We start from the raw sequence: 26,927 nt of genomic DNA on the forward strand, positions 1-26,927 counted from the left end.
ACCGCAATTGTGTGCAGATTTTTAACAAATTTTTTATACTTAAACATATCTAAATATTCAAAAAGCTGCGTCTTTTCCTTCTTTTTCCAAAAATCGCGTAAAACGGCTGCATTTTGATTAATTTCCGCAATCATAACTATTAAGTGTCTTCTTGCAGATCTATGAGTAGAAACGGTTGAACAAACGCCAGAGGTTGAACTGGAAGGGCGATATTCTATTTCGAAATCTTTACTTCAACCGTATTACTGGTTTTTCGCGACATTATATACAATATGTAAATATCATAACTGCTTGACTGAGTATAATCGTTTGACAGTCTTACCTTTGCTGAGTTGCTTCAGTGTCACATTTGTTTATTTTTAACGCAACAAGAAAATAAATATTGAACCACCCTAATGACGTTTTTTGATCTGCCCTAATCAACAGTCAATTTTATTTTCAAGATTTTTTAATGTCAAAAAACAAAGTCAGCGCATTAAAATTGCTTGAAAAAACTTATTTGGTCAACAAAATAAAAATTTGTTGAGTCACCCTAATAAACCGTTAATTTTATTTAATGTATTTTCCGATGTCAATACTGTATTCAACTTACCAAAACTACTTGAAACCACCTTTTTCGAACCATTAGAAAGAGGTGATTGTGGTCTACAATCTCTTCTATACCGGGCCACACTGTCGTATGCAGTGTGGCCTGTTCTCAATCCATATTAATTTGATTTCTAAATATCATTTGTCAAATACACATGAAGGTGAAACTAGAAATACATCTATCAGGAATCAGAATATATTGGCTTATATTTTGATTCCTGATATGTCTAGAGGTAATATACTTCGCTTTGTTTGAGCTTCAACAAACACTTCGGTCGCGTTAGGGGACAACACTTCATATGCGACCGTTTGTGTTCATTTTGATGTTGTCCCCTAACGCAGCGTTTGCAACGGTCGTGAAAAAAATTTCATGAAGGCACGAACATCTAAGTATACAGTATTGTTCTGTGACTATCAAATAGATGCTCTAAAGTTTGAGTTTGAGATAGAGCAGGTTTTTTGATAAATACAAGTGTAGGTTGGAAAATCAATATTTTGCTCTGTTGTCCCCTAACGCGACATTTTCACCCCTCAGAATGAAATGACAACCTGAAAAACATCGAACCCACAACATTAACGTTGTGTTAGGACTTTTAAATTATTCAATTAAGTGTTTTGAGCGTACATCGTAGGATGTTTCAAACGACAAGCTGTTAACTGTTGCATAATGCGTGAAAACGTTGTCCCCTAACGCTGGAATGTGTCATTATAATGTACATTCACGCAGGTTTTTTTATGTTTGCGCGAACCGCCATTTTGAGTATACGATTCAGATCAAAAATTAAATCACTAGAGTAGCCGGACATGGCGTACTGTGACTTCTAGTGTATATGCGTTTGTATTTGTTTTTTGAGCCAAAGACTAAAAGCATGGACTTAGGCTGCTAAGCCCAAAAGTAGGTGCTTCCGCACGTGACTGATTCATAATCGCATGGGAACGGGCTTTGATAAAATCTTACTGCAGACATTTATAAATTCTTAAGTGCTGACATATTGTTTTGATCACCGGAGAGTTTTTAAGTATGCGAGATCACGGGTGTGGGTGTGCGCGGATGAACGCGAATGCATTTCGCATGCTTAACTAGAATGGTCTTATCGTGAAGAGCACAAGCGTTTTTAAAGTGTTCGGTCGCGTTGCATTTTTCTGTCGCGTATGCTAGTATGTGTATAACTTCGGGTGTTTGATTTCGTTTATATAATCGGGTAGTTGTTTGCATATTCGCGTGGGCTTCGGAGTGTTCGTGCTTTATTAAAAAAAATGATCGTACCATATTAGTACAAAATTAAATCGCGAAAGCGGCGATGTTATCAACTTTTAATCAACTAGATAGAAAGATGATGGCTACGATGAAGTTAAAGATTGGGTAATTATAGTATATCTTTAATGATACAAAATATATAGTTCCTACAAAGATTGAATTATAGATCATTCATGAAAACAATCAATTAGACATTTTCCAAAAAAAAAACATGCTTATTTTTAACCTAAGCGTGTAATTTTAAGCTACTGTGACAAACTTAAATAAGTACACGATAACTAGTTTGGCCTCTAAAAACGTCACAGTATAAAAACGCTTCGCATTTAAGTACCGTAAAAGAATTGCAGTAAGTTTCTGCAACATTCGATAGTGGCCAAGAAACATCAATACGTTTATTTAGAAGAAATCTGCGCTGAATACTACGAAAACGTGCAAATTTAACCAATATTGTGATTCTAGTGGCGTTCTGTCGACTTCTAGTATGAGTCAGCTCTTTATTTTCAAATCCGCCTTATGACTGATTCATTCAATTTCTACTTCCAACAAACGATAGTTAAAGATAGTCGGGTTCTAATGAGTAATAGCCATGGAGTTGTCAGCATAATGTGCACATAATTAAAATTCGGTAAAAGGAGCAATGGACCTAAGTGATTTTCTTGAAGTATCGAGTCAAAAAATGTAAATGGTGTCCAATGGAAAAACTTCCTCATTTCCAAATTAACATTGGTTTAAAAGTAAACATATATTATTTTATTAGTAGTTCATTGATTCATGTTGTCTACAAAAAATAAAATCATTACACGTACTACTTTTCAATTCACGAGCATTTTCGTAATTTGAGGGGGTAACTACAGGGGTACCTAGCGTCCAAAAGGGGATAACCCACAATTCACACGACCTTTACTTATCTTTCGTTTTAGAGTTGCGGTGTCTTTGGCAAAATTGTTGTATGGCTTCTAGCACTCTATTTGATCATTCCATATTTGAGGTCGTCGGGTGGCGCTGTTATCAACTTTTTAATAGAACGAAATAGAAAGATGGCGTCCACGACAAAATTGTATGTCCGGTAATTATAAGTATCTCTTTTGAAGATACTAAATTTGTAGGTGATACATGTTTTAAAAAAATGGCGCAAGTGACAATTATATCGTTTTAACATATTATTGTCAATTTTCAGCAAATTTGCGTTCAGACTTCGTGTCATCAGTATCACGGCACTTCACTTCACCTCAATCCAACAGTTCCTCAGAAGATACATGTTGCATGCACAGAAGTTCTGTTCGCTTAAAAAAGCAACCAAATCGAGCCTAGATTTTAATTACCAAGTCAATACGTAGCACTGGGTTATATTCTCAAAGTATTACTCGAATTCATTTTAATCCTTCGAAGTACAGTACAGTTCACCTTTTAGTCTAATCGAATATCGTGCGTTGCATATAATTACACTGCAACAAAAAACCTACCTATCCATCCAAACCAGCCAGCCACCAGGTGCCGATTGAATGACAGCATACCACCCCATGGGGGCATGGGGATTTGATCAACGTCAACTCCGTCCGAAAATGCGATTATATTTCAATCGTACCTCACAGCGTGAATATTGCACGGCAGCAAGAACTCCTCACTGTCAAAGCTGAACCCAATCGATCGCGCTGAAAATACGATAGCATCGTCGTCCTTGGTGGGGCACCACCCCGTAGCTAGCTTGGGGGTACGCTGCCAGCTCCGGTCTTGCTACAGCAATTAATGCTCTAAAGTGGGCTCAATAAGCTGCTGATAGTTTGTTGCACGATGGTGGATGATGGAGTAACTGGATATGTTTGCGCTGCGTAAATCCCCCCAGTTTGCATTGGGAATGAGCGAGCAGCTGCGATATGGCTCCCGTACCCGTAGGCTTGGATCAATCCGGCTGGTATCGAACGTCAAGGATTAAAACCGTTTATCCCACTCTGTACAGGTTCAGACAAGCAACAGGTACAGCCAGCGGGAAAGGAACAACTTTGTAAAATCGATTCCCGCGAAACGAGCAGGATTTGTTTATTCCCTCTGATGGAAATTGATCGCAAGAGCAATAGGCTTCAGGGGGTTTACGGAAAAATAGAATTTGTTTTTTTTAGAAACCGTTCTCCGTCAGTCTTACCACCACAAATCGTAATCAGACCGTTTTGCCACACCTAAAATGATTAGAAGTCAAAATAACTGTACTGTATCAAATTCGAGAACCGACTCGTTTACCTTCATTAGCCTTTTGCACCGTCGAGAGAGGAGGTTCAATCTGGAAAAAGTATCATATTTACGACGTTTAGACGAGCACCACCTTTCATCAAAGGCTTAAGCGAGATAAACAGTTCCGAGAAAAAATCCAAAATTTGTTTAGTCCCCTGCGACACCGACGGTGGTCCTGGAAATACGGCTGGTGTATTTGTTGAATTTTTCCCCCAATCCGCTCTTCGCAACCACTGCGAATAGGATTTCGAGCGAATTTGGTAAGACATATATCCAGGCCCGACGAGAGGGGGGGTCAGGGGGGGCAACTACCCTGGGGCCCGGGTCTGTTTTGGGGGCCCGCATTTTTTACTGAATTAAATTTATTTTAATTTAATTGATGAAGTTTATTGTTTCTGTCGACACTGCAAATATATTACAATCAACTACTTCTACTTTAGCGGCATTAATTGGGTTCGCAATAATACATCATTTCTGTACCCAGACGCATCACACTCATCAACTAACACGTGTATCACTCAGCTACTCGACGGTTACAGCACCGCGGGGCTAGTTCAACTATGTGACGTCACTAATGACAACAACTGTATTTTGGATCTTTGCTTTGGAAGCCAGGAGCCCTCCGATCACTTTGCCGTTTGTCGTGCTCCAGCTCCTCTCGTTAAACTATGCCAATACCACCCTGCTCTTCATTGTTTTCTCCGAAAATGTGTACCTTGTACATTCGAAGATACCACTGAGAAACTGACATATGCCTATCGCAAGACAGATTTTCGAGGAATGCACCTTTTCTTGTCTCGTATCAATTGGAATGAAATCTTGCCACAATCTGATGCAAACGCAGCGGCTGAAATTGTTTCGAACGTACTGATTTATGCTATCGACCAGTTTACTCCTTAAAAACTCAATCATGGCTGTGAATATCCTCCATGGTCGAATCGTACACTAAAAAAGTTTAAATCGGCCAAAAGGTCAGCTCTAAAAAAGTTTTCGAAATACCGAACCGATATGCTAAAGAATCAGAATCTTCTTAAATCATTGTTACAAGAGACTTAATAAGTCTCTCTTCAATTCCTACCTTCATCGTATTCAGAGCCACCTTCGTAACAATCCAAAAAAGTTTTGGAATTACGTTAATGAACAGAGGCGTGAGTCAGGTTTACCCACTTCTATGTCGCTGGGTGATTTAGAAGCGACTTCATTGCCGGACATCTGTGAGTTATTTCGCCAACAATTCAGCAGTGTTTTTACCAATGATACTCTTAATAATCAACAAGTCTCCGCAGCAGCCGACAACATTCCCCGTAGGACTAGTATTGGACCTCATTTCACGATATCTTCCGATATTGTACAAAAAGCTTGCACAAAACTCAAGTGTTCTAACACTCCTGGACCTTACGGAATCCCATCATCTATCATTAAAAAATGCTCGTCGTCGCTTTGCCTACCTCTGTCCGTCGTTTTCAATATATCGTTAAGTTCCGGAGTGTTTCCTACCATCTGGAAATCATCTTACGTTTTTCCGGTTTATAAAAAAGGATCCACAAGCGAAGTTCCCAATTACCGAGGAATCGCATCTTTATGTGCACTATCGAAATTATTGGAGCTCATCGTTCTCGAGTTTTTGACACATTGTTGTTCTAGATACATCTCAGAAACTCAACACGGTTTCATTCCCAGGCGATCTACTTGCACTAATTTAGTAGCCTACACCTCATTTATCGCTCGCTCGCTACAGGATCGATTGCAGGCTGATGCAATATACACCGATCTGTCGGCCGCCTTCAATAAAATCAACCAATGGCTTCGATCTTACTTGTCAGGCCGTAAAATGTCTGTTAAAATCGGGAATCATTTATCCTCATCCTTCGACGTAACGTCCGGCGTACCTCAAGGCAGCCATATCGGTCCTTATATTTTCCTTCTATACATAAACGATCTGGATTCATTGATTAAGTGCTTCAAGGTGTCTTATGCCGATGATTATAAGTTATTCCATATAGTTAAAAGTTACTCTGATGCTTTGTTTTTGCAATCTCAGTTAGACATTTTCGCTAATTGGTGCATGACTAACAGGATGGTTTTGAATGCCTCGAAGTGTTCTGTGATTACGTTTGCACGAAAACGCTCCATCGTAGCATTCGATTACACTATCTTGCAAAACAAATTAAAAAGAGAAACTACAGTGAAAGATTTAGTGGTTCTTGTGGATTCAAAGCTTACATTTAAGGATCACATTGCTTTTATCTCGTCTAAGGCTTCGCGTAATCTAGGAGTTATTTTTAGGGTTACTAAGCATTTCACTAACGTACAGTGCTTAAAAACGTTGTACTGCTCGCTCGTTCGTTCCACACTGGAATACGCCGCCGTTGTTTGGGCTCCTTTCTACAAGAACAGCATTCAACGCATCGAGAGTATTGAGCGTAAATTTGTGCGTTATGCGCTGCGCCACCTGCCTTGGAGCGATCCCTACAATCTGCCCAGATACGAAGATCGTTGCGACCTCATTGGTCTTGAAACACTGTCTTTGCGCCGCAATGTGACCAAAGCGTCTTTTGTCTCTGATCTGTTATTGTCTCGCATTGACTGCCCTGACTTACTCCGTCTTCTCAACATTGATATTCGCCTCCGAAACCTTCGTTCCTACTCTTTTGTCCGATAGAGATAAAAAAAAAAAAAAAAAAAGATAGAGGTTTTGTGCCTACGGGAGAAGGCTTTTGAAAATCCATTCCCGCGGGTTTTTCCCTCTCAATAATAATAACTACGTTCCAATCGTTCCAATGGTTTTCTGAAGTACGTGAACGTAACCCAGTTAGATTCATTTAACAGTGCAATAGAACCATTCTGGTTTCATTTATCGCAAGTGTTTGTCAAAGTGTACAGTATGAAGTTGTTTACAATTTATCATATTCTTAGCTAGTGTTACTAATAAAAGTTGGATATTTTCGGAATGGGGTTGACGAGTAGATGACGAAAATCAATGAATGAAGCCACTTTGAAAACCAAGATGGCGAATTCCAGTTAAGACATCTCTATAACCTAAAATATTGACATTTTACGAAAAAAGATAATCATAGAATAGATATAGGTATATTGATTTGTGATGCGGATGATATGATTATAGAGAACTTCTCTGAACCAGAAGACGCTATATTGGCCTTCAAAAGGGCATCGCTCATCTACTCGGCAAACCCGCTTAAAAATACCCTCATAGTTTATACAGATATTGTTTGAAATAGCTCCAAGGTACCATTTCTATCATCTACTCATTAAGCCCGTTTCAAAAATTCCCGAATTGTTAGGGTTATCGAGATTATTGTTCAATCGGAAGTCTCCATCCTGGATTTCAAAAAGGTGCCAAATATCCATTTTCATCGTGTACTTGTCAAGCCCGTTCCGGAAATACCCATATTGTTAGGGTTATCGATAATGTTGCTCAACTAACGAATTTTGATAAGAATGTGAAGCGAATTTTTTACGATCTAAATCCCAAAAAACGAACTAATTCAACTTACGAACCCTTGGCTTGGTCCGTAAATAGAGGTTCCAGTGTACACATTTGATGCAGAAAAATGTGGGAATTGAACTAGATACTTATTCTACCTATTAGTATTCACCAAAAGTTGAAACTCTTTCTCTCACAACTCTCTGTCTCAGTCTTTCTAACAGCAGACTTCGCTGTTGGATCCCATTCATCGCATTCGGAATATTTTCTCTCTGAATGTTAGCGCAAATGTAACAACTGATTCCAAAACCGATTTTACCATGTTCAGAAACCAATAAAGAAAATTCGTTCAGGTCATAGTGACAACTGTAATAGCTGCATCCAGTGCCTCAAAATCATCAACATGTACCAACAATAAGAAAAAAGGCAGCATCAGTGGTGCGAAATTTTACATTCAGTTGCCTATTTCTGATTAATTTGCTGAATTCAATATTCAGTTTCAATGCTTCCCTCATTCATTCACTTCCAAACTGACTGAAATTTTATGCAGAATCGAATGGTTGAGTGCAGAGTGCATTCACAAACCAAAGCATTCATTTGTTATTATGTGGACAGTTTGAAGGCAGAAGTTCTTTTACATTTTCGAGCATAACTGAACTGCATAATCTATATCTGGGGCACTTTTGCTTGATGATCTCAGAGCGGACGGACGAGGAAAACAAACAAACCTTCGATTCATCGCGGCGGGCATAAATAGAATTTTATTTCTCTTTCAAGCTCACGAAGGGATGTCAATTTTTCTAAGCTCGGATTCTAAGCAGCATTAACGGTGGTAGCATTAACGTGCGTCAAGGGAGCATGAACGATGGCGATATGAACTGTATGGCAATGTCGCAAAAAAGGTTTCCAATTGCAATGGCAAATCGGACGCAAGTCATTCTAATGGCCAGCCACAAACAAATATTCCTTTATCATTTTTATTTTTTTCATCTATTACTTATTTAAAATACTGACGACTCTGGTAAGCTAACGCATTGAATCGTATCAAATAAACAATTTTCATAAAAAATAGTTTAATTGAAACGGTTGCATTTGTATAGTTCCTCTAATCGATGTTGAAATAAGAAGTCATATATGGTACGGCCCGTCAGTACTTCGAACCCCGGGGCCCGGCGCGGCTCTCGACGGCCCTGCATATATCAAATTATGGAGCGGTGTACAGAATGATGTGGATTCCCGAGGCGTTATTGACTCAAGAGCTTTGAAATCGCTTTGCAGAAAGTTTTGTATGAGTTTTTCTATGTTTAATGCGTGAATGTAGACAGTGTTTTTATGTTTTATTGCTGACTTGTAAGAACACTAATGCCATTATAGTATGATAGTATTTATCTTGTACTTTAGAAGTCGGTCACTAAGTTTGTCGAATTTGTGGGTGTAATTGCACAACTGGATGACAGATCTTGGCACACTCGTTTTTTGCCTTTCTCATATAGAAAGGTTTTTTAATCGAGGACGAATCTTCAAAAGAGGCCACTACCGACTTGACCGTGGTCCCGCTGGATTCTTACTGCAGCTCTTTCTCGAGCAAGTCTACCGACTAACCCTTAACCTCTTGTATCTCCGTATCCTCTTTCTCCCGGGACCACTGTTGATTATTACTACACTCGGCTCAATTTTATCAAACGTGGCCGAGTCACATGTAGTCGACCTTAACGAATTTGAATTATTATATTTTTGCACTAGAATCGCCCCAAACTGGCATTTCCGCATAGATCAAATATTTACCAGGATTGATTACATTCAGCCCAGGAAAAGATTCGTTTTGTACAATAACCTAAAATACGTGGTTGGATTAGAATCATTAATGTGGCCGATGGCATCGAGGTAAGATTACGTGATCTTACGCCGGGTACATGTGATGTGGCCATCGAAAATATTTTCTCGCAGTACGTATAAAACATGGAAAATCACATCGCAGGAATTCTACATTGTTTTTTTTGTGTGCTGAGAATGCGATTAGACTAACGAATTTTTTCGTATATAAAGTTACAGTGTAGAAAGGCATGTTGCGGGAAATTATGCACAGAACTAGGGTAAATTACGGCGGTGCAGCCACAGTTACAAAATGCGTCGATTACTTCGACTCGTCGCAAGGTTACGAAGAACTACACTTCCTTGAAGCGATTATAAATCATGTAGTTTCTATTCGTCTTTAAGGGGTTATATATGTTGAGGTCGGCCAAAAAATCGATTTTTTTATTCTTCTATCGTAAAGCTCAGGTTCTTAAGAATGTTACCTTAAATTTTTATAGAGATCGGAGCAGTGGACGCAAAGTTATAGCGTTTTTCATCTTGTTCCCTTATGGAGGTGTTGCTTATACTTGAAACTTTAAACGCGATTATCTCGAAATCAAAAAAATAAAATAAAAAATAAAAAAGAACTATGCATCATCACAGGACTACTTACAGGACACTGTCCGAGTAAATATCATCTTATGAAGATTGGTAAACTTACAAACGATATATGCCGCATCTGCGGATCAGAAAGTGAAACATCACAGCATTTGCTCTGTGAATGCAGTGCACTGATGCAACGCAGACTTAGAGTCCTCGGTAAAGGAACACTGGAGCCTTTTGATATTTGGACTGCAAATCCCAAACAGGTAATAAACTTCATCCGAAGTGTAGTGCCTAGTTGGGAAGAGTGTGTATTTCAATAAAGACAATCATTCACCAATAGTGATATGTCATAGTTGATAGCACACTTAGATTAAGGAAGGGGCATACCACGATAGATCTAAATATTGGTCGCAGTGGTCCGTCTCCAACAAAAAAAAATCTCGAAATCATGTTTCCCAAAAGCGTCATTGTGGTGACTACGATTGCCGGAAAAGTTTTCAACCGATCTCAAAACTTTTTTTTTGACTTGTTCGTAATTTAACTGCCGTGTCCTTGAACGATTCCATTTTTTCGTCAAAATTTTCATATTATTTTTATGAATTTTTTAATATTTTTTTTTTCAAGTGAAAATAGTGATTGTTTTGGAAAAATAGTCCCCGTTTCCAAAAAGATTTTTTTTAATCTATCGTTCAAGGACACCACAGATACATATACTAATGATTTTTTTTAGTTTGGTGGTTTCTGTTGAGCTGTTGGACTGGAATCGTAGTCACGGCAAACCTCTTTGAAAAAAAACGCGTTTTTTTTATTTTCTCAAGTGGATTTTGCAAATTGGACATTGTACTACGCTAAACGTATAACAAGTATTTCATAAAAATATGGCTACATACCTTTATAAAAATTCAAACATTTCCCTTTTTTCCCGCATCTCAACATATATAACCCCTTAATAAAAGCTTATGGACTTTTGCTAAGAAATTCGACTTACGAGGGACATACTCCAGAATCTAAACTGTGTCTTTTATCTAATACGCCCCAACTATTGAAAAATCCTCCCCAGAGCCTATCCATAAATTCTATAGCGACAAGGACTTATTGCAAGAAGAGTGGGATATCCTCATCCTCCGTCAAGGCTAAGTTGGTCAGCACCATGCCGCGAATACTGAACGAATACTTTGAAGTGTTGCTAAGGAAGCTTCTTGACCGCTCGCATAGTAGCAGAGCTTTCACCATTCATTCAAGAACCACAATACAGTTCAGTATAACACTTGCATTCGCCCCAACCGAATGAATTGCCGCTATTCATACCGAAGCAACAACACGAGGAAACAGAAACAGGAACGAATGTATACACACATACTTGCATAAGCACGTATAATTATAATGATGAACAGTTGTGAGTACCATTGAGAGAGAGAGAGTATATCAGTATTCTCTTCTCTTTTGAATAGTGGTCTCTTGTAGCTTGGTTGGTTATTTGGTGGATGTGGTTCATGAACATACAAGCTGTTGAATCATTCAGATTCATTGTGTAATGCTGAATCTGAATATAAAATTCATCTGGCCATATTAGCGGTTTTCAGCGTATTTCGCTACGTCAGTTAAGAACATATGGCTTGTGGAGCGGACATTAGGGAACAGGTACCGCTAATTTGATTCTGTTGAGGGAAAAATTTCAACTTGCGTTCACGATACTTAATAAATTTAGGGAAATCGTGCGATGAGCCAGGAATATTCAAACATCGTTATGCAATTTATCGATGTTTTGAATGTTGGTCCCTCAGATGACTAGGTAAACGCTCAGCCCAAAACATATAGGTTAAGTTTCTTTCTAATATTGTATCTCTAGCTTACGAATATTTGAAATTTTATAAGAGTGAAAGAAAACGAAGTGGTTATAAGTTATTCGAATTTAGCAAAAACAATATATGTTTCAAACCATGATATACTACATTCTTTTCCTAAATGCTGTGCAGACAGGTTAAATGTTATCAGATATAATATTAGTCACAAATATGATGAGCAAGATTTTTGATTTCTGATTAAATTTTATAATACCTACTAATGGAGTGTTTAAAATGTAAATGTAAATTGTGGAATATTTAATAATCAGAATTTTACTTCGAACTTCGTCTAAAGTTGAGCAGGAATAGTAAAATTAGACAGGCCTATCAGCTTTTGGTAAGAAATTAGTATCCCGCTTTACTGCTCATAAAAGCATAAGAGTCCCATATGGATTTTTGTCGAAAATGAGTTATCTGTTAGATTGTATCACCACTTAATCACAATGCTCAAGTAAAATTACGAGGTTTGTTTATAAAGTATCGAAAAAATACCAAAACATGTTTGTCCCATCCATTAGGCTCAATGAAAATGTAAATCTAGGACAGCGTTTTTCTCAGCTTGCTATTTTTCAATATGGGATTTTTATGCTTTTAGGCAGTTTAGTGCTTTAATGATCTGGATTAGTTCGCTGCAATTATTCCAAGCTTGGTGAATATAGTTTTATTCGGAATATCCTCCAAATGATCCTTCACAGTTGACTTAAATACCTTTATTCTAAGTTAGCCGAGATTTTTTTCGCAACCAGACAAAAACTAGCTGCTTAAAATTTTTTTAAATGGAAAAAAAAATCACAATATTTTTTTTCCTATTCCATCAACATTACTATTACATCATTAAAAATTTGTCGACTAGTTAATAAAAACTTGACACAATTTAACGAATTGCTCTCGACATTTAAATCAAACATGATCTACGAAATTCAACGTCATGTGATATTAAAATTAAATTTAAAACATTTGTGATGATCGTATATGTCAGGAGCAGAGAACATAAATTTATACGATTTTTTCTAGTTCTGTGCAATAGCCCCCCTGAGTTGAGCTTGCGCAACGACTGGCTTATGAATGTTTCAAAATATATTGTATTCCACAAGACAAATTGTATTTGGTTTAATAATTGAATAAACACGAAGCATGAACCTCTAATGTCATAAACCATCACCAAATATTAATCTCCTGCAAATGTTAAGAAGGATATCAAACATATACGATTAAAACTATTCACTATTGTACACTGAAACCTCCATTTACGAACTCTTTTTTTACGTAATATTCGATTTACGTAACTTTTTTACGAACTAAACTCTTTTTTTACGAACTGAATTCGAAATAACGAACTCTTTTCGGAAAGTTTGAGTTCGTACATTATAGCATGAAGTTATGTATTCTTAATTAATTGTTACTAATATAAGTTGGGTATTTTCGGAATGGGGTTGACGAGTACATGACGGAAATCGATGTTTTGAGCCATTTTGGAATCCAAGATGGCGACTTCCGGTTTAGATGAATTCTCTATAAACTCAACAATATGGGTTTTTTTGGAATGGGGTTGACGAGTGCATGGCGGAAATCGATGTTTTGAGCCATTTTGCAATCCAAGATGGCGACTTCCGGTTTAGATGAATTCTCTATAACCTCAACAATATGGGTTTTTTCGGAATGGAGTTGACGAGTGCATGACGGAAATCGATGTCTTGAGCCGTTTTGGAATCCAAGATGGCCACTTCCGGTTTAGATAAATTCTCTATAACCTCAACAATATGGGTTTTTTCGGAATGGAGTTGACGAGTGCATGACGGAAATCGATGTCTTGAGCCGTTTTGGAATCCAAGATGGCCACTTCCGGTTTAGATAAATTCTCTATAACCTCAACAATATGGGTTTTTTCGGAATGGAGTTGACGAGTGCATGACGGAAATCGATGTCTTGAGCCGTTTTGGAATCCAAGATGGCCACTTCCGGTTTAGATAAATTCTCTATAACCTCAACAATATTGGTTTTTTCGGAATGGGTTTGACGAGTGCATGACGGAAATCGATATCTTGAGCCGTTTTGGAATCCAAGATGGCGACTTCCGGTTTAGATGAATTCTCTATAACCTCAACAATATGGGTTTTTTCGGAATGGGGTTGACGAGTGCATGACGGAAATCGATGTCTTGAGCCGTTTTGGAATCCAAGATGGCCACTTCCGGTTTAGATAAATTCTCTATAACCTCAACAATATGGGTTTTTTCGGAATGGGGTTGACGAGTGCATGACGGAAATCGATATTTTGAGCCATTTTGGAATCCAAGTTGGCGACTTCCGGTTTAGATGAATTCTCTATAACCTCAACAATATGGGTTTTTTCGGAATGGGGTTGACGAGTGCATGACGGAAATCGATGTCTTGAGCCGTTTTGGAAACCAAGATGGCCACTTCCGGTTTAGATAAATTCTCTATAAACTCAACAATATGGGTTTTTTTGGAATGGGGATGACGAGTGCATGACAGAAATTGAAGTCTTGAGCCATTTTAGAGTCCAAGATGGCGACTTTCGGTTTAGATAAAATTTCTATAACCTCAACAATATGGGTATTTTCGGGATACGGTTGACGAGTACATGACGGAAATAGAACCCATATTGTTCGTTATCAAGAATATTGCTCAACCGGCAATCGTCATATTGAACTTGGAAAAGGTTCCAATTGTCCATTTTCAGCATCTACTTGTCAAGCCCGTTCCAGAAATATCCATATTGTTAGGGTTATGAAGAATATTGCTCAACCGGAAGTCGCCATCTTGGATTTCAAAACGGTTCCAATTGTCCATTTTCAGCATCTACTTGTCAAGCCCGTACCAAAAATACCCATATTGTTAGGGTTATCGAGAATATTGCTGAATTGGAAGTCGCCATCTTGGATTTCAAAACAGTTCCAATTGTCCATTTTCAGTATCTACTTGTCAAGCCCGTTCCAAAATTACCCATATCATCAGGGTTATCGAGAATATTGCTCAACCGGAAGCCCCCATCTTGGATTTCGGAAAGGTTCCAGTTGCCCATTTTCAGCATCTACTTGTCAAGCCCGTTCCAAAAATACCTATATTGTTAGGGTTATGAAGAATATTGCTCAACCGCAAGTCGCCATCTTGGATTTCGAAAAGGTTCCAATTGTCCATTTTCAGCATCTACTTGTCAAACCCGTACCAAAAATACCCATATTGTTAGGGTTATCGAGAATATTGCTCAACCAACGAATATTAATAAGAATGTGAAGCAAACTTTTTTTACGAACTAAATCAATTTACGAACCCCCGGTTTGGTTTGTAAATGGAGGTTTCAGTGTATACTCCTGTTTGTATTTTCACTATTCGACAGATTCAATAGGTTGCAAACAAAACTAAAAAATAGAGCATATGAAATCCGCACAGGAGAACATGTACCTACACTGAAAAAATTTAACACGTTAACATCATGTGGAAATATATTAAATTATTTCAATCCGCAAACACATGAAATGCACACGATTGCCATCTGAACATCCATTCGAGTGTGGGAAATTTATAGTTTTCAAATGAAATTCATGCGAACATGGTGTGAAAAGCACATCAACGTCATAAGAAACACCATTGACTAAAATTTTCAAATCAATTACACGTGAATATCACTTCGTTTTGCTTATAGCTTTCATTGGCAGAAGAATCGGTCAAGTCAATTGTTTTACATGTAGAAATGCACTACATATTTTTCATGCGAAAGTCATGTGGAAAGTTCACACTTTACGACTCAATAGCATGGCAATGAACATTCAATGGCTAAATATGTCGTATTCACTTGGAATTTGTTTGGATTTAATTAGAAACATCATTTGAAATGCGTTTTAATGGATTTTCATGTGAAAGTTAAAGGGAAATAATTTCTTTTACTTTTTAACATGAGGGTGCACATGAAAGTGATGTTTAATTGCATATGGTTTTATCATGTAGATTTTTTTCAGTGTACCTCGAATAAAAATAATAAAAGACAACAAATAGTTTCTCTTTATGAGCGCTGTTCTCCTTCTTGTCGACTGGTCTCGCAAACACTAATAAAGTTTCCTGGTTGAAAACAATCCCATTAAGATTTCTGACAGCTCATTTACAACCACAGATGCAAAGTCAAACCAAAGGAGTTTGGTTTGTTTGCCTCACGAAATACCTAACCTCAACCGGTTTTTGCAGAGCATTTTTTTTGTTTTCCTCACGAAATAATTCGGCACCGTTTCTTTTTTAACGGGAGTAGAAAGGTCAATTTGCCGTCTTTGTTTATTATTTTCCACTATCTAGTGATGTAGTATTTGTGTCATCTGACGTGTACGTACATGAGCCGTAGAAAAGTCTATAGCTCGCTCCTCGATTCGCACCCAGCAAGCAAAGAGAATCTGGGTGCCTATTAGGCGCGTTCTTAAATCCACCAACAACTCATCGGTATTTTGATGACTTTTTGTTGCGGGAGAGTAAAGCGACGCGCTGTGACACCAGTGCGCAACATAAACAAATCATGCTTATGTTGCGCGAGAGACATCAGAGAGCTCAACAGTAATCGTACGGTTAGGGCCGATGAGTTGCTCAACGAACGAGAATAGAGCGGAGTGAGATTTTTAATGTACACACACAAACATAACAGTTGTTTTTGCATGAGCGCTAGTGTTGGACTAGTAAAAAAATCACTCCCGTGCATTGCAGTGCAATACAAATCGCGAAGGCTTCTGTTTAACAACCATCAATCAGATTATTGTTCTCGTAGTGCACAGATTCCACCTTCAAAAATGTTACCGCTAGCACCGAGTCCCCACCATTCATCTAGATAAACTGTGCAAGGAATAATTTCGCAGGTAAGTGTTATTTTTCCAAATGTTTTCCAAGTGATTCTCACAAAATTTGTTTAATGTTTCCATTCAGTTTCAGACGGAGTCCTACCAATCATACCATTTGTTGACAGTTCTGCCCCGGCCTTTTTCGAATGAAATTTCCAATTGCCTAAATGAAATGACGTGCGCACAACAGCTGCTAAGAGGTGAAGCAATTATAAATATTAGTACAAGGAAGTGAAATTTATTTTATGAGCCCTTAAAATGCGCCATTTAAGGACCGGGAGAGTTTACTGAAGGATTGGTACTCGTAGTGAGATCGCTTTCCGTTACTATGGGGTCCACGTAAGTTAAAATGCAGTATAAAAAGTTAACATTTTTTACAGTTCTGCGTTTCATTCCACAGAACTATCGGTGTCTTGTTCAAAGGACTGGTCGGGCTCACGATAGACGGCAACCACAAAAATCGACGTTATACGCTTATCGCACGCAACGGCTAGGGCTTATGTTGGTTCCGACGGAGTCGCCGGAGTTCTCGACAATTAGATTGGTGGTACTATAGCAGAGAGTGTAGATTTTTTCAAAGCGCCAGGGAAAAGTAGAAGTGATAGGCCGTCGACTAATGTGATAGATTTTATACAGTGCAGTTTGGCTTTAGCTTTCAAGCAGAGAACATCTAATTTTTGAAGCTCCGCAGTTAAAGTCGATTTTCAAACAAACCTTCTATTTGTTAAGTTTCTATTGTGTAGGGGTTCGAAGTGGGAGAGAGGCATGCAAGGGGATTCCGGCGGCGGAAAACCGCCTTGGGCCTTTGGTTCTCGATTTGATGAACTGACCGATTTTGACACCGGAGACGACTGGAAGTTGAAAACGCAGATTAAACGGAAAAAACGTGGAGCTACTCGAGACACGCTGCAAGAAAAATTATTTTCTAAGGAAAGCAGATTGGAAGGAAACAATGGACCACGCTATTTAGTGCTGTCTAGAACAGATGGTGAACACACAATGGAAAAGGTATCGCCATTTTTTATCAAAAAGGCTATTGATAGTATTACACCACGTGTCACAATCAGTCGGATGAAAGATGGGAAGCTACTTCTGAAATCAGTGGACACTCAGCAAGCCGAAAAACTAATGAAACAAACAAACCTTGGAGGACAGATCGGGATTCGAATTGAAGAACACTCTTCTCTGAACACTACAAAGGGTGTTGTCAGTTGTTACGATTTGAAGTTTCTATCGGATAATGAAATTCTTGAGGGACTGAAGGCTGAACACGTGACGGAGATCAGGCGGATCAATCGCCGTAACCAGAATAAGGAACTGGAGCCCACCTCTACCGTAGTCTTAACATTTAATCTGGGATATCTACCAACATCGATAAATGTAGGATTCCATCCATGCCGTGTTCGCCAGTATATACCGTCTCCTTTGAGGTGTATGAATTGCCTCAAATTCGGACATACTAAAGACCAGTGTAGAGGAAATCGCGTGTGTGCGGGATGCGCAAATCTATACCATGATAATACTCGATGCGTACAAACCATCTGTGTGAATTGTAGAGGTAGCCACGATGCGTTTTCGAAAACCTGTCCAGTATACGAAGATGAATACGAAATCCAGAAAATTCGAGTCACCGACAAAATTTCCTTGCGTGAAGCTAAACGAAAACGACGATCACAAGCTCCGAATCCAAATACGCCACAGCTTACCCGAAGCTTTGCTACTGTCACGGCGACGGGAAAGGTTCAGGAAAATTCTATTGAAACTAACCGAGAAATAAGAAGCACGATGAGCAGCTGTAACCGAGATCTCATTACGCAGAATGACCAACCCAAATCTGACCAACAATCCCTACACGAAATCGCTGCCAGCCCAAGCTTGCCGAGAGAGCCTGGAATTGAAATACGACCACCACAGTCTACACAAACACCAACGATATCTAGCATTAACCATGATGATCATCCCAACCATTGCTTCGCCGTCGAGAGAGTATCGACGGACAGAGCCCGATCGAGATCACGATCTCCATTGTTTACAACCTCACAGTCTACCAATATCGATGGAAAGGTTCAAGGTAACTCACTAACACCTATACAAAAAAATAATGATTTGAGTGAACAAAACAACAGAGAAAACCCAAAGCAAGATCAACTTCTAACACAATCGCCAAATGAGCATAGTTTTACGGTATTATCCCAAGCTTTAAAGACATCGATATTTCTCAAGGAAACTGATCTAGAAACCTGATAAACGTGTCAGTATCAAAGCTTCTTGGTAAAACATTCTTTTTTTTAAAAAAAAAAATGCTTAATACAATAATTCAATGGAATGCGAATGGTTTTTATAATAACTTTAATGAATTAAAACTTTTGATATGTAATTACAAACCTTACGTCATAGCTATCCAAGAAACTCACTTTGATCATTCGAGACAACCTACACTAAAAGATTACAAATTATATTATAAACTCGATCAGTTTCACCTAAGAGCCTCAGGGGGTGTTGCAATCGCCGTACTTGATTCCTATTATTCCAGAGAAATTGAATTGAATACAGAACTACAAGCTGTTGCTGTGGAAGTATGTGTTCCGATTGAAATGACCGTGTGTAGCCTTTATTTACCACCAAGTAAGACTGTAACCGATACAGAGATTAAAGATCTATTGGATCAGCTACCTACTCCGTATATAGTAACAACTGATTGCAATGCACATAACACTCTGTGGGGTTGCCTAAGTGACAGTAGTAGAGGTAAACTCATAGAAAAAGTAATCGAAGAACAAAATCTCAATATTTTCAATGATGGAACGCCAACCCACTACTCGGTTGCCAACAATTCCTATTCTGCGATTGACCTAACTTTTGGTTCCCCAAGTCTTTCTAACCATTTTTCTTGGCATGTCCATGAGGATCTCTGTTCGAGCGACCATTTTCCGATAGTTATTACTGCACTGCAACGATCTCTCAATACAACCAGACGTCCCCGATGGATTACCAATTCGGCAGATTGGCCCAACTTTCGACACTCGGTTTCACTACAAATCGACGAAAGGGAAAACTCCAAATATGATACCTTAGAGAGAGTAGAGCAGTTTTCTGCTTGCCTTACGAATGCTGCAGCGAATACTATCCCAAAATCATCACCGATTGTAAAAAAGATCAAACCGCCATGGTGGTCTCAAGATGTTGCTAACTGTATTAGCGAGAGAAAACGTGCTCTGCGTAACTACAACAAACACATGACTCCCGAAAATGAAACTGCATTTAAAATCGCCAAAGCAAAAGCACGCAGAACTATTCGCAAAGTACAAAAAGACTCGTGGACAAAATTTGTTCCTACTATCACTTTTTCCACACCCAATCGGGAAGTGTGGAATAAAATACATAGGATCAACGGAAAAATAAAACCCCAAACAATAACAGCGTTAAAGGTTGACAACGAATTGATACAATCAAACGAGGGTATCGCAGAAGCTTTTGGGAAAGCCTTTTCATTTGTTTGTAGCTCGGAAAACTACTCCCCGGAATTTTTAGAGCATAAAACGAGAGAGGAAAGTGAAATCTCTGTTTTGTACGAGATAGGAGGCGCAGACGAACTAAACGTGATGTTCACAATGAGTGAACTTCAAATCGCTATTGCCAGTTGCAATGGTGGATCTACAGGACCAGACGATATTCATTATGACATGATCAAAAATCTACCTTTGGATGGTATGTATTATCTGTTAAGACTGTATAATGAGCTTTGGGAGAAACGATTGTTCCCGGAAAAATGGAAAGAATCAATAATTGTTGCAATTCAGAAACCCAACAAAAGCCCCTTAAACCCGCTCAACTATCGCCCAATCTCCCTTACATGCTGTCTTTGCAAAGTAATGGAGAAAATGGTAAACCGTCGACTTGTTTGGTATCTTGAATCAAATGAATTGTTCGATCCAGATCAGTCAGGTTTTCGACGATTTCGAAACACCATGGACAATCTTACCACCTTGGAATCAGCCGTACAAGAAGCATTCGCTAATAAAGAACATCTGGTCTGCATTTTTTTCGACATTGAAAAAGCATATGACATGACCTGGAAACATCATATCATTAAGACTTTATCTGACTATGGAGTGCGTGGAAATATGCTTCGATTCATTGAAAATTTTCTCAGCGACCGTATATCTCGGGTGAGCATCGGCAATACCTTCTCATCAATATATCGTCAAGAGAATGGTATACCTCAAGGTGCAGTTTTGAGCGTGACGCTTTTCCTTATTGCCGTTAACTCAATAAAACAGTATTTTCCACCAGCTATACGCAAATTGATTTTTGCAGACGATTTAGTAGCTTTTCTTAGAGGCAAATCTTTAAGAGAAATCCAAAAAAGTTTACAAACATTATTAGACAACCTCTCTCACTGGAGTAATTTTACGGGTTTTCGATTATCCCCACTTAAAACTAAAGTAATACATTTTTGTCGCCTAACTTCCTGTTCAACTGATCCTGAATTATTTCTAAATGGTCAAAAAATACATGTTGTGGAGACATGTAAGTTTTTGGGATTAATTTTCGATAGACGCCTTACGTGGAATACTCATATAAAACAATTAAAAGCAAGAACTAATGGAAGCATGAAAATCATACGAACTCTATCAAACACTAGTTGGGGTTCAGACCGTCGAACTTTACTAACACTACACAAATCATTGATACTATCCAGATTGGAATACGGGGCAACAGTATATTCTTCTGCACGCAAAAATCTTTTGAAACAGCTTGACTCCGTCCATCATCTTGGCATCCGCTTAGCCACAGGTGCGTTTAGGACCAGCCCAGTAATCAGCCTACTTTCAGACTCAGGAATGATTCCTTTATCGCTTAGGAGAGATCAACTGATCATGACATACGGAATTAGAATACAGTCACTGCCAACTCACCCTCTCTACGGAATGCTTAACCACCCCGAACTTGCCCAGCGCTTCATGAACAGACCACGACTAGCACGACCATTCTACATACGAGTTTTCGAAACATTTGCAAAATACCAACTCAACTATGGAAATGTCATGACTAGGGGTTTTCATGAAATGCCTCCTTGGAAAGGAAATGCGTTTTCAATAGATTTTTCTATGACAAAATGGACTAAAGCTAATACTCCCGTTAGCCATTTCAAGAACGAATTTCGTAGGCTATGCCTTAAATACCACGATTATTACTTTCTTTATACTGATGGATCAAAAACTGATAATATGTCCGGCTGTGCCGTTTATAGCTCAGAATACCAGTACCAGGGAAAACTAGAAAATGGGTCATCTGCATTTACAGCAGAACTGAAAGCGATTCACCATGCAGTGAAATATATTATGGAACATGATGTTTTAATATACAAATTTTTAATAGCTTCTGATTCCCTCAGTTCTTTAAAGTCAATAGCCAATTTGTACAGCGATAACCCTCTTGTTCAAAATATCCAGGATACTTTAAGGAAAGTTGAGAGCAATAATAAAATAGTTCAGTTTCTCTGGATTCCTGGCCATATGCAAATTCCAGGGAATGAGATGGCGGATGAATTGGCGAAAAATGCAGTTAATGAAGAAATACCTAGACTTGGACTGAATACTTTTGACTGTACATCATTAGCAAAGTTAGCAGTGTTTCGATCATGGAAAAATAACTGGCAGGATACGACAGGAAACAAGCTACGAACCATCAAACCAGATACGGCTGAATGGGCTACATCACATAGGCAATCTAGAAAGGAATCAGTTGTACTTACGCGTTTAAGAATTGGGCATTCGAGTCTTACACACGGTTACATATTCAATCGGTCCCTTCCTCCTCAATGTGATGAATGCAATACAACTCTTACTGTATTACACATTCTAAATGAGTGTAGCAAGTATTCTAACCAAAGAAAACAATTCGATATTGACCAATCTAATTTAGGTAACAATGCTCAGAAAAACCAAAATTTGATACAATTCTTAAAGGATACCAATTTATATGTACAAATTTAGTTTATAGATACTTATTAGTCATATAATTGTAATATACTTATATTCATTATTTGATAGATACTAACGTTAGGTAGGAACTGTAGTCTTAAATTAGTAGATTAGGTACTAATAGTCATATTGTGCTGTGTACCTTAAATTCCTAAATAAATAAATTTTATACAGTGACGACCCGATTTTTTCAGCCTCTTTGTGTATTCTAGACTAATAAAATGGAGACACCGAAAAATGGGCACCTTTTTCTTTTTTAATAAACCGAAGCTGTTAATCTATGCTTCTTTAGTCCCTAGCTATAGCCTCATAACCAAAAAACTTTTGAATATGATTATGTTGTATTTTTAGCTTTCGTCGTCCTGAGTTCTAGTTTTAGTGTCATATTATTGGACAATTATCTAATCGTCTGTACACAGCACAAAATTCGTTACTTGGGTGTTCGCTGATTGAGTCATTCTCCAACCAAAAAAACAGTTTCCCAGAGGAAAGGCGAGACTTATGTACCGATCTATGAATTGAGACGTCTGAATGTATGTTCACTGATGGCATCTCGAATAGAAATGTACAATAACTAAATCATAATTTTCGCTGTAACAGTACAATCAACTAGAACAGGGGGTAATTATGTATCTTGACAATCGTTTTTTACATATATTTTTCTTGAAAACTGATATTCAATATAAATTTACTCTCATTTTCCGTTGAACAGTAAAACTAATTGCTACCTGAAATTATATTATTCTACTAATAGAACTCTGCGTCGAACAATGTAGAAACGGTAATAACCATGCTATCTAATGTTTAATAGTTTGTAGAATAAATGCTATTGTTAAATTCTATTCGAGTAGCAATTATCTCAGCAGTATCTGAATCGACCTGAACGAAACTAGTTTCAAATGAAAGGCTAATCGTTACCATTTAAGGCGTGCAATTTGTTCTGGGTTATGATTCAAGTTCCTGGGAAAACACGACGTATTTTAGGCACATAACATTTAAACAAAACTATACGTTGGTGTTATTAGTAGCTTATTAGAAAACTTATAAAATATTTTTAATGACTTATGGATTATTAAAATCGGCGTACGAAAAGCATATTAAACATGTATTTTTCTTTTTATATTTCCATTTTTTAATGCCTAAAAATTCGAATGTTCCATAAGGGTCTATATATAAATGATGTAGCATTTTGGGTGACGGGAGAGGATAGGATTAGCAGTTGTGTGATGTTGCATTTATTATATTATTTATTTTAACTATTGAAATTTTAGGGGATGTGTGCAACAATTTGTCCCAAATATGGTTTTCTATCACCTATCGAAACAATGAACTAAACACCCTATTTATATGCAAAGTGTTTGGTTCGTGTATAAGAATCTTTTAAGGGGCGTTCCTTTTCTTTTTTGCACATAGTATATCAACGATGAATGTGTTCTATGTAATTCACCATGAGGAGATGAAGCTGCTTGTCATAGTGCACTTGAACGGAATTTTGTTTGAACATAACACTTGGGGTGAGTCGAGTCGACACTATATGAAAGTAAAAAGCTAGTACTTTCATCATCTTATGATGTTGTTTGGTTCTTTTTTCTCCTTAACGGATTATTTAAGGTGGAAGTTACACTAGCAATATTGAAATATAATTTAAAATATTTTTTTTTTAAATTCAGCGACTACAAAATTACTTTGTTCAAAAAAAATATGTGATTCGATATCGCAAACCACTTTGTGTCGGAAACAAGTGATGCTGAAATTATTAAGCTCGCTCATATTTATTGTTTCTTGTAATTTTGGTGGTGTCATCAAAGCTACATTTAACAAATTGTTAACATTTAAGCAACAGCTCTCAGTGGATTAACCCTCTAGTGCCCATTTTTTTTTGATTGAAAAAACTTTTGTAGGTAGTCTTCGTGTTGAGAAAGAAGAAAATAATGTTGGTAATTCTTGTAAGTATAGGATTTTTCATTCAATCCTTAAAATAAGTAAGCCGGCTAGAGGTGGTGATGGGTACATAAGTGAAAAAAAAACAAAAACTTTTTACATTTCTTACAAAAGAAATATATAGGATTCGCTAAAACTTTGTAAACTTTTTCTGAGGCCCGGAGGGCCGAGTTTCATATACTAATCGACAAATTGAGACAATGTCTGTATGTGTGTTTGTATGTATGTACAAAATGTCATGTAATTATCTCAGCAATGGCTGAACCGATCTTAATGAAACTAGTTCTACGATTCAAGAAATTCTATTTTGAAAACATTTTGTGAATTACCTCTATAAAAAATGAACTATTTCTCAAAAATCAATATGTAAGTTCACTTCAAAGACAAAATAATATGAGAGTTCACTTCATAGTGATTTTTTTCTAGAGTTCATGAATTTATCCCTTGATAATTAAGTTAATAGTTTTTTTGCATTTTAGTGTAGAAGAGAGCCACTCGCGGAAACAAGTTTAATAACGCATCCTACATGGCAAATACAATATTTGTAGTCCTGAGAAAATTTCCAAAATATTTGCATTATGGGAAAACTATAACTATTTTCAAATGTTCATACCCTCAAGATGAAAGAGATATCCCTACGAAACGTTGCACTATGGCTAGAAAGGTGATCACAAATCGAAAACTACGTCAACTCAAATTTAATTCAGTTCTATTCAAAGCTTGTATATATACTATAATTAAGAATATTCATGGCTAACTCAGAAAAATATTTGGCTTAACTGGGAAATATGGATGTTTGACGATGAACATTTTGAGAAGAGACATTCCACGTGCGCTATTAAAACTCATCGTATCTCTATTGAATTTTGAATGAAACATATGCTCAAATATATCATGTAAAAACTAAGAACACTTTTTGTGATGATATTATTGAAAATGCACAATCGTTGTTTTGGTATGAACTTTCATGAAAAATAACGGATCAAAACCCAAAAATATCCACGAATTAGATCCGGGAAAAGAAGTCGCCCAAAATCCCCACTTTCGATGGGGGATGCAAGTACAATGTTCTTATCGTCGTACATATCCGCTCTATACTGAGTACACTTCAATTGATGTTTAAATAGCAGTCACAATTAGTATAGAGGCATTAGATAATTCAACACACGTTTCGTTCGAGTTTCCCTTTTTATACAAGCAAATTAGCGAAGATTGCAGTCGGAGTTTATGCATTGGGCAGATAGTTGATTTGACTACATTTTGGCCATCCTGATAGTTTGAACCATTTCTTTTCACAGTATTGGTTTGTTGTATAGGACTCATTTATCCATATTTCCTGAACGAGAATTCCGAATGAAGCAATATGCAAGCTATAAGGATGACTGGAAAGAGACTGCATGATAATCAACTAAATGCACGCCTTTTATGCTATCGCAATAGCCTAGCCACTACATATTATTCAATTGGGTTTTCCGTTCCATTCGATAAATTTTAGGTCCAATATACATAATATAACATTATTTCAAAAAAAAATTCGAAAAAACGATTTTTTTGTTTTTTGAAATAAATGCTATGTAAACTTGGCAACCAAAAAAACGAAAAAAACAAACTATATGCAATGGATGGTGTTTATGTCAAATAAAAATAACCCTCCGGGAAAACCGAGAAAACATGCCCTATTTTTTCTGACAGGGCATCATTTGTCGTGAAATTCGATATGTCAAATCCTTCCTATAGTGTCAAATCCAGACTGTCAACATATTTCTTTATTTTAAATTTTAATATTATTTTCACGTTTCCTGAGTTGGAAAAAAACATTGTTGCAATCACGAAAATCAGCTTTATCAATGTAAGTAATAAAAAACGACTTTTTTTCTCATTCAATGACCCAATTTAATGCAAATGAAAACTTTGAAATATCTACCTGTCTCATTCACGAATCGCATCCTCTGTCGCTCTCTGTGCAAGGGGCTTGAAAGCACATGTGACCTTTTCTCGCTTTACTATATTAAATTGCGCGTTAAAATACCGGACCAGCAAATTCTATTCTGCACATTTTTTTCGGGAATATGTGACCAAAAAGTAAATTTTGAATACTAAAGCAAATTGAACGTTCCAAATTCCTAATAACTAATTAAGGTCCATCAATAAAGTAGAAATACCAGATAGTCTTAAAACGACGCCGTCAAATAAAGAAGCATGAAAACGAAAAGACTAAAAAAGGATGGAAGCCCTAGAAAGTCCATTGTATATTATTTAGCCTTTTCAGAAGATGGAATTTTCAAATACATTTCATAACTTTCTGATGCAATGGCTCTCAATTCGTACAATTCGGTTCATTCATTTTCTTTATTCAAGAATGTTTTTTAACTTTAAATATATAATCATTGCATTTTATTTA

The 26,927-nt window shown here is 37.4% G+C and overlaps 1 protein-coding gene and 1 long non-coding RNA gene across 5 annotated transcripts in view; one reads left to right on the forward strand and one right to left on the reverse strand.

Annotated features, from left to right (window-relative positions):
• Window positions 1–26,927, reverse strand: part of LOC131678499 (uncharacterized) — a 354,661-nt gene that overhangs the window by 201,836 nt on the left and 125,898 nt on the right. The window lies entirely within an intron of this gene.
• On the forward strand, window positions 16,446–17,216 carry LOC131678500 (uncharacterized). Its single transcript, XR_009303661.1, has 3 exons — window positions 16,446–16,616; window positions 16,684–16,937; window positions 16,999–17,216. It is a non-coding gene; the product is annotated as an uncharacterized LOC131678500 (long non-coding RNA).

This window comes from Topomyia yanbarensis, chromosome 2 (assembly GCF_030247195.1).
Source record: "Topomyia yanbarensis strain Yona2022 chromosome 2, ASM3024719v1, whole genome shotgun sequence".
Lineage (NCBI taxonomy): Eukaryota > Metazoa > Arthropoda > Insecta > Diptera > Culicidae > Topomyia > Topomyia yanbarensis.